This window comes from Taeniopygia guttata, chromosome 31, assembly GCF_048771995.1.
Source record: "Taeniopygia guttata chromosome 31, bTaeGut7.mat, whole genome shotgun sequence".
NCBI lineage: Eukaryota > Metazoa > Chordata > Aves > Passeriformes > Estrildidae > Taeniopygia > Taeniopygia guttata.
In genome coordinates, this window is record NC_133056.1 from 23,620 (window position 1) to 32,664 (window position 9,045).

Consider the following 9,045-nt stretch of genomic DNA (forward strand, 5'->3'; position numbering starts at 1 on the left):
AAAAAACAGGGCTGTAACAGAGTCACCATTTAGTCTTCCCCTACAAATGCAAACAATGACTGACCTACTCATGGGAAGTTCCTCACCCAGGATTGCGGCCATCTGCTACTGATTTGAGCTGTCTGTACCTGAAAAGAAGTTAGGACTAGTGTCAAACAGCTGCAGGAAAACTTAACAACACCAAAAATGTTATGTCAATCTCCGAATAAAATCTGGAGCCCAACTACACCCAGCATTACTAATTTCAAGTCCCCAGGACTTGTGCTATTACAGGGTACGCAGCAGGGCAGAGCAGCTCTAGGACAAATATGTGCAGACACCCGTGACACAGGACAGGACATGACAAACAAGGGGACAGGCCAGGGAGAGAGAGCTTTTGATGAGAAGAAAGGACCGAGAGACCCAAAGAACACAGAGTACACCAGAGACAAGTGACAGAACACACACCAGAACTACTCTGCCCTGTGCATCTCAGCACTGAGATCAAAACAGACACTCTTCCTTTAGCTGGCTTAAGTACACACTTCTTGGACATCCTCATCACCAAAACTAACTCAAAAACCCCTCCTGGGGAGTCCCAACCTAGCACCTCTCTTCCTTCCCCTCTGTGGGTTGTAGCCCTTGACTTATCTTGCACATATCTGGGGATTCAAATCCCCATCGGGTGCAGAAGGGGGCCACTACTCCCAGCCCCAGGCCGCGGCCCTGACTTATCTTTTGGATGATTGGAAATGCGAATCCACGTTGGACCTGAAATGAGTCTGCCTCGGAGGGGATCTCCTGTTAGCCTCTTAGTCAGCTAGAATAAAGAACAGGAAAATCAATGGTTGAGTTTAGTGTTATGTGGGCCAAATCCCAGCAAGTCAGATACTTATCCTCTCCTGAGTGTGCCTGGGTGCTCAAGTCTCCAGCTCCATCCCTAGTCTAAGGTTTGGCTGTTATTATGAGTAGCACCTGGTTTAGAGAGGCAAAGTTACATGGCATTTCTGTGAGTTCAGTGGATGAGCTTGTGTGCTGTATGACACACGGATGCCTCTGCTATGCTTGTGAAAAGCCTTGCAAATAGACACCATTTCTCACCCTACTGCCTGCAAAACCCCACCACAATAACTCTTAACTGGGTACCTTGCTCACTCTCCCACTCCTAGTCCCAATCCTCAACTCACCTGAAACCTCAATCTCAGACATCATCTTTGACACAGGGCAGATCCCTTTTGGAACATAATCACTCTGCTGAAAAAATGTTGTACTCGACGCAACCTGGAATTACAGGAAGTTGCACTCCTCCTAAAAAAGAAAACAAAACATGTCAGAGATTACAGAAGCACTTCACAACCCCTGAATGCACAACCCCAAATCATTAATTTAAATACTACCTGTGTTCAGTGTTGTTTTCCTCACAGTATCTTCAAAGCCTCTGTTGCATTAGAAGCCCAAAAGCACCTGCAGAGAGCAATCTAAGCTAAAAGAGCCTCTTCACAAAAATGAGAGGAGAGCTCTTACCCCAGTGGATCCCAGAGAGGGAATGAAGCCCCTTGGCAGAGGCTGGGGTTAATATACCCCTGATTGGGTCTGCCTCTCATTCCCATGACACCCAGGAAAAGGGAGGGGCCAAACCCCACTGGGTATAAAAGCCCTCAGAGCAGCTGTGGCTGTTTGGCTCCTCTGATTTGAATTCAAGGGGAGTAATGGGATTCATATAGAAGAAAACTCTTCAGGGAAATAACAGCACTTTCTTTTTTGCTACAACTACTTGGAGCAAAAGGGCAAGGAAACTGGTAAGAAATAAAACTTTGTTCTTTAGGCAGCATATCCAGATAAGTTGGGTAATTTGCTGTTAACTTATATTATGCCTCAGTGACTACTAAGTAGTACTCAACCTGAGACTAAGGGTGGAGAAGAATACTAATTCTATGAACAGTCCAAGTCTCCTTGGGGCTACTAATTAGGACTAACTACATTATAAATAAAAATAAGGAAAAAAAACCAGCTTCCTGGGCAGCATCAAGGTTAAGTACATGCTAGGCTTGCCTTTCCCTGAGATATTTAGTCCTAGGGCACAGAAAGAAGTGCCCTGAAAAGTAGTTTTAAACCCTTAAAATGCTGAAAAAGCATTCTAGAAGAGCCTCCTTCAAGTGAATTCCTTAAAATGAGGAAATAGGGAAGTTGCCTCCACTGAAAGGGATGTAATGGCAAATAAATAGCTTCTGTCCTTTAGTTTAACTCCCTAGAATATTGGGAAAAGAGAGGTTTTCCTCACTTTAAGTCTCTCCAGTGATGAAGACACAGGGATTTTCCACTCAATCCAAACCCTTAAGAAAGAGGGATAGCTGGGCTTCCCCCTCAATTTAAGCCTTAGGACAACAAAAAGAGTTACCCTTAATTCATGCCCATAAAAAGCATTGTCAAGGTTTCCCCTTCTCTTTAAACTGGAAAATAATGGAAAATGGGGATTCCCTGTCAATTGACACCTCTAACAGCATAGAAAAGGCAGAGACTATTTCAACTGAGACCATTAAAATTGCAGGGGAAGTGGATTCCCTCATGATTTGAACACAAGAAATATTGGAAAAGGAAGCTTTTTCCCATAATTTAAACCCCTTCTCTCTTCATAACCTCCCTCTTTTCTGGGAGTGCTTTGGAAGGTCTGGGGGTTCTAGGGAGAGGCTGACACAATAGAAGGGGAAAGCTGAAAGCTCTCCCATGGAACCCCACATACTGCCCGGCCTGCTCAGGTGCTGCCCCTTGGCAAGAGGGCTCTTCCCTTGGCATTTTCTGAAAAGGATGCTCCGTGCCCAGGTGGCTCTGGCTGCTCCCCAGTCCCTGCTGGATGTTCCAACCATAGCTCCTGGAGGAACGCCTAGGATACCCCTGTTAGCTCCTCTGGATTAGAAGCTCCCTGTGCAGGTGTGTCCAGGTACCTGCAGTGAAAGCAGTTTGTAGGGCTCCCCTGGACTGTCAGGGCAGCACAAGTATGAGGTGGGGGCAGCTCCTGTCTGGGACTTATCCTTCGATGTTCGGATTTTTTGCACTCAGCTGCCCGCTCAGGGCCACAGGAGTCGGAGCGCAAACATCGGCTCTTTTCCCTGGGAAAGAAAACTCACCAGTCCAGGTTCCTGATGTCAGTTTGTAGAGCTCTTTTTGGACTCTCAGGGCAGCAGAAGTATGAGGTGGGGGCGGCTCCTGTCTGGGACTTATCCTTCGATGTTCGGATTTTTTGCGGTCAGCTGCCGGCTCAGGGCCACAGGACTCGGAGCGCAAACATCGGCCCTTTTCCCTGGGAAAAAAAACTCACCATTCCAGGTTCCTGATGTCAGTTTGTAGGGCTCCCCTGGGACTGTCAGGGTAGCACAAGTATGAGGTGGGGGCAGATCCTGTCTGGGACTTATCCTTCGATGTTCGGATTTTTTGCACTCAGCTGCCGGCTCAGGGCCACAGGATTCGGAGCGCAAACATCGGCTCTTTTCCCTGGGAAAAAAAACTCACCAGTCCAGGTTCCTGATGTCAGTTTGTAGGGCTCCCCTGGGACTGTCAGGGCAGCAGAAGTATGAGGTGGGGGCAGCTCCTGTCTGGGACTTATCCTTCGATGTTCAGATTTTTTGCACTCAGCTGCCGGCTCAGGGCCACAGGACTCGGAGCGCAAACATCGGCTCTTTTCCCTGGGAAAGAAAACTCACCAGTCCAGGTTCCTGATGTCAGTTTGTAGGGCTCCCCTGGGACTGTCAGGGCAGCACAAGTATGAGGTGGGGGCAGCTCCTGTCTGGGACTTATCCTTCGATGTTCGGATTTTTTGCACTCAGCTGCCGGCTCAGGGCCACAGGACTCGGAGCGCAAACATCGGCTCTTTTCCCTGGGAAAGAAAACTGACCAGTCCAGGTTCCTGATGTCAGTTTGTAGGGCTCCCCTGGGACTGTCAGGGCAGCACAAGTATGAGGTGGGGGCAGCTCCTGTCTGGGACTTATCCTTCGATGTTCGGATTTTTTGCGGTCAGCTGCCGGCTCAGGGCCACAGGACTCGGAGCGCAAACATCGGCTCTTTTCCCTGGGAAAAAAAACTCACCAGTCCAGGTTCCTGATGTCAGTTTGTAGGGCTCCCCTGGGACTGTCAGGGTAGCACAAGTATGAGGTGGGGGCAGCTCCTGTCTGGGACTTATCCTTCGATGTTCGGATTTTTTGCACTCAGCTGCCCGCTCAGGGCCACAGGACTCAGAGCGCAAACATCGGCTCTTTTCCCTGGGAAAGAAAACTCACCAGTCCAGGTTCCTGATGTCAGTTTGTAGGGCTCCCCTGGGACTGTCAGGGCAGCACAAGTATGAGGTGGGGGCAGCTCCTGTCTGGGACTTATCCTTCGATGTTCAGATTTTTTGCGGTCAGCTGCCAGCTCAGGGCGACAGGACTCGGAGCGCAAACATCGGCTCTTTTCCCTGTGAAAAAAAACTCACCAGTCCAGGTTCCTGATGTCAGTTTGTAGGGCTCCCCTGGGACTGTCAGGGCAGCACAAGTATGAGGTGGGGGCAGCTCCTGTCTGGGACTTATCCTTCGATGTTCGGATTTTTTGCACTCAGCTGCCCGCTCAGGGCCACAGGAGTCGGAGCGCAAACATCGGCTCTTTTCCCTGGGAAAGAAAACTCACCAGTCCAGGTTCCTGATGTCAGTTTGTAGAGCTCTTTTTGGACTCTCAGGGCAGCACAAGTATGAGGTGGGGGCAGCTCCTGTCTGGGACTTATCCTTCGATGTTCGGATTTTTTGCGGTCAGCTGCCGGCTCAGGGCCACAGGACTCGGAGCGCAAACATCGGCTCTTTTCCCTGGGAAAAAAAACTCACCAGTCCAGGTTCCTGATGTCAGTTTGTAGGGCTCCCCTGGGACTGTCAGGGTAGCACAAGTATGAGGTGGGGGCAGATCCTGTCTGGGACTTATCCTTCGATGTTCGGATTTTTTGCGGTCAGCTGCCGGCTCAGGGCCACAGGACTTGGAGCGCAAACATCGGCTCTTTTCCCTGGGAAAGAAAACTCACCAGTCCAGGTTCCTGATGTCAGTTTGTAGAGCTCTTTTTGGACTCTCAGGGCAGCAGAAGTATGAGGTGGGGGCAGCTCCTGTCTGGGACTTATCCTTCGATGTTCGGATTTTTTGTCGTCAGCTGCCGGCTCAGGGCCACAGGATTCGGAGCGCAAACATCGGCTCTTTTCCCTGGGAAAAAAAACTCACCAGTCCAGGTTCCTGATGTCAGTTTGTAGGGCTCCCCTGGGACTGTCAGGGTAGCACAAGTATGAGGTGGGGGCAGCTCCTGTCTGGGACTTATTCTTCGATGTTCGGATTTTTTGCACTCAGCTGCCCCCTCAGGGCCACAGGACTCAGAGCGCAAACATCGGCTCTTTTCCCTGGGAAAGAAAACTCACCAGTCCAGGTTCCTGATGTCAGTTTGTAGAGCTCTTTTTGGACTCTCAGGGCAGCACAAGTATGAGGTGGGGGCAGCTCCTGTCTGGGACTTATCCTTCGATGTTCGGATTTTTTGCACTCAGCTGCCCGCTCAGGGCCACAGGACTCGGAGCGCAAACATCGGCCCTTTTCCCTGGGAAAAAAAACTCACCATTCCAGGTTCCTGATGTCAGTTTGTAGGGCTCCCCTGGGACTGTCAGGGTAGCACAAGTATGAGGTGGGGGCAGATCCTGTCTGGGACTTATCCTTCGATGTTCGGATTTTTTGCGGTCAGCTGCCGGCTCAGGGCCACAGGACTCGGAGTGCAAACATCGGCTCTTTTCCCTGGGAAAAAAAACTCACCAGTCCAGGTTCCTGATGTCAGTTTGTAGGGCTCCCCTGGGACTGTCAGGGCAGCACAAGTATGAGGTGGGGGCAGCTCCTGTCTGGGACTTATCCTTCGATGTTCGGATTTTTTGCACTCAGCTGCCCGCTCAGGGCCACAGGAGTCGGAGCGCAAACATCGGCTCTTTTCCCTGGGAAAGAAAACTCACCAGTCCAGGTTCCTGATGTCAGTTTGTAGAGCTCTTTTTGGACTCTCAGGGCAGCACAAGTATGAGGTGGGGGCAGCTCCTGTCTGGGACTTATCCTTCGATGTTCAGATTTTTTGCGGTCAGCTGCCGGCTCAGGGCCACAGGATTCGGAGCGCAAACATCGGCTCTTTTCCCTGGGAAAAAAAACTCACCAGTCCAGGTTCCTGATGTCAGTTTGTAGGGCTCCCCTGGGACTGTCAGGGCAGCACAAGTATGAGGTGGGGGCAGCTCCTGTCAGGGACTTATCCTTCGATGTTCGGATTTTTTGCAGTCAGCTGCCCGCTCAGGGCCACAGGACTCGGAGCGCAAACATCGGCTCTTTTCCCTGGGAAAGAAAACTCACCAGTCCAGGTTCCTGATGTCAGTTTGTAGGGCTCCCCTGGGACTGTCAGGGCAGCACAAGTATGAGGTGGGGGCAGCTCCTGTCTGGGACTTATCCTTCGATGTTCGGATTTTTTGCACTCAGCTGCCGGCTCAGGGCCACAGGACTCGGAGCGCAAACATCGGCTCTTTTCCCTGGGAAAAAAAACTCACCAGTCCAGGTTCCTGATGTCAGTTTGTAGGGCTCCCCTGGGACTGTCAGGGTAGCACAAGTATGAGGTGGGGGCAGCTCCTGTCTGGGACTTATCCTTCGATGTTCGGATTTTTTGCACTCAGCTGCCCGCTCAGGGCCACAGGACTCGGAGCGCAAACATCGGCTCTTTTCCCTGGGAAAGAAAACTCACCAGTCCAGGTTCCTGATGTCAGTTTGTAGAGCTCTTTTTGGACTCTCAGGGCAGCACAAGTATGAGGTGGGGGCAGCTCCTGTCTGGGACTTATCCTTCGATGTTCGGATTTTTTGCACTCAGCTGCCGGCTCAGGGCCACAGGACTCGGAGCGCAAACATCGGCTCTTTTCCCTGGGAAAAAAAACTCACCAGTCCAGGTTCCTGATGTCAGTTTGTAGGGCTCCCCTGGGACTGTCAGGGTAGCACAAGTATGAGGTGGGGGCAGATCCTGTCTGGGACTTATCCTTCGATGTTCGGATTTTTTGCACTCAGCTGCCCGCTCAGGGCCACAGGACTTGGAGCGCAAACATCGGCTCTTTTCCCTGGGAAAGAAAACTCACCAGTCCAGGTTCCTGATGTCAGTTTGTAGAGCTCTTTTTGGACTCTCAGGGCAGCAGAAGTATGAGGTGGGGGCAGCTCCTGTCTGGGACTTATACTTCGATGTTCGGATTTTTTGCACTCAGCTGCCGGCTCAGGGCCACAGGACTCGGAGCGCAAACATCGGCTCTTTTCCCTGGGAAAGAAAACTCACCAGTCCAGGTTCCTGATGTCAGTTTGTAGGGCTCCCCTGGGACTGTCAGAGCAGCACAAGTATGAGGTGGGGGCAGCTCCTGTCTGGGACTTATCCTTCGATGTTCGGATTTTTTGCGGTCAGCTGCCCGCTCAGGGCCACAGGACTCGGAGCGCAAACATCGGCTCTTTTCCCTGGGAAAGAAAACTCACCAGTCCAGGTTCCTGATGTCAGTTTGTAGAGCTCTTTTTGGACTCTCAGGGCAGCACAAGTATGAGGTGGGGGCAGCTCCTGTCTTGGACTTATCCTTCGATGTTCGGATTTTTTGCGGTCAGCTGCCCGCTCAGGGCCACAGGACTCGGAGCGCAAACATCGGCTATTTCCCTGGGAAAGAAAACTCACCAGTCCAGGTTCCTGATGTCAGTTTGTAGGGCTCCCCTGGGACTGTCAGGGCAGTAGAAGTATGAGGTGGGGGCAGCTCCTGTCTGGGACTTATCCTTCGATGTTCGGATTTTTTGCGGTCAGCTGCCGGCTCAGGGCCACAGGACTCAGAGCACAAACATCGGCTCTTTTCCCTGGGAAAGAAAACTCACCAGTCCAGGTTCCTGATGTCAGTTTGTAGAGCTCTTTTTGGACTCTCAGGGCAGCACAAGTATGAGGTGGGGGCAGCTCCTGTCTGGGACTTATCCTTCGATGTTCGGATTTTTTGCGGTCAGCTGCCGGCTCAGGGCCACAGGACTCGGAGCGCAAACATCGGCTCTTTTCCCTGGGAAAGAAAACTCACCATTCCAGGTTCCTGATGTCAGTTTGTAGGGCTCCCCTGGGACTGTCAGGGTAGCACAAGTATGAGGTGGGGGCAGCTCCTGTCTGGGACTTATCCTTCGATGTTCGGATTTTTTGCGGTCAGCTGCCGGCTCAGGGCCACAGGACTCGGAGCGCAAACATCGGCTCTTTTCCCTGGGAAAAAAAACTCACCAGTCCAGGTTCCTGATGTCAGTTTGTAGGGCTCCCCTGGGACTGTCAGGGCAGCACAAGTATGAGGTGGGGGCAGCTCCTGTCTGGGACTTATCCTTCGATGTTCGGATTTTTTGCACTCAGCTGCCCGCTCAGGGCCACAGGAGTCGGAGCGCAAACATCGGCTCTTTTCCCTGGGAAAGAAAACTCACCAGTCCAGGTTCCTGATGTCAGTTTGTAGAGCTCTTTTTGGACTCTCAGGGCAGCACAAGTATGAGGTGGGGGCAGCTCCTGTCTGGGACTTATCCTTCGATGTTCGGATTTTTTGCGGTCAGCTGCCGGCTCAGGGCCACAGGATTCGGAGCGCAAACATCGGCTCTTTTCCCTGGGAAAAAAAACTCACCAGTCCAGGTTCCTGATGTCAGTTTGTAGGGCTCCCCTGGGACTGTCAGGGCAGCACAAGTATGAGGTGGGGGCAGCTCCTGTCTGGGACTTATCCTTCGATGTTCGGATTTTTTGCAGTCAGCTGCCCGCTCAGGGCCACAGGACTCGGAGCGCAAACATCGGCTCTTTTCCCTGGGAAAGAAAACTCACCAGTCCAGGTTCCTGATGTCAGTTTGTAGAGCTCTTTTTGGACTCTCAGGGCAGCAGAAGTATGAGGTGGGGGCAGCTCCTGTCTGGGACTTATCCTTCGATGTTCGGATTTTTTGCACTCAGCTGCCGGCTCAGGGCCACAGGACTCGGAGCGCAAACATCGGCTCTTTTCCCTGGGAAAGAAAACTCACCAGTCCAGGTTCCTGATGTCA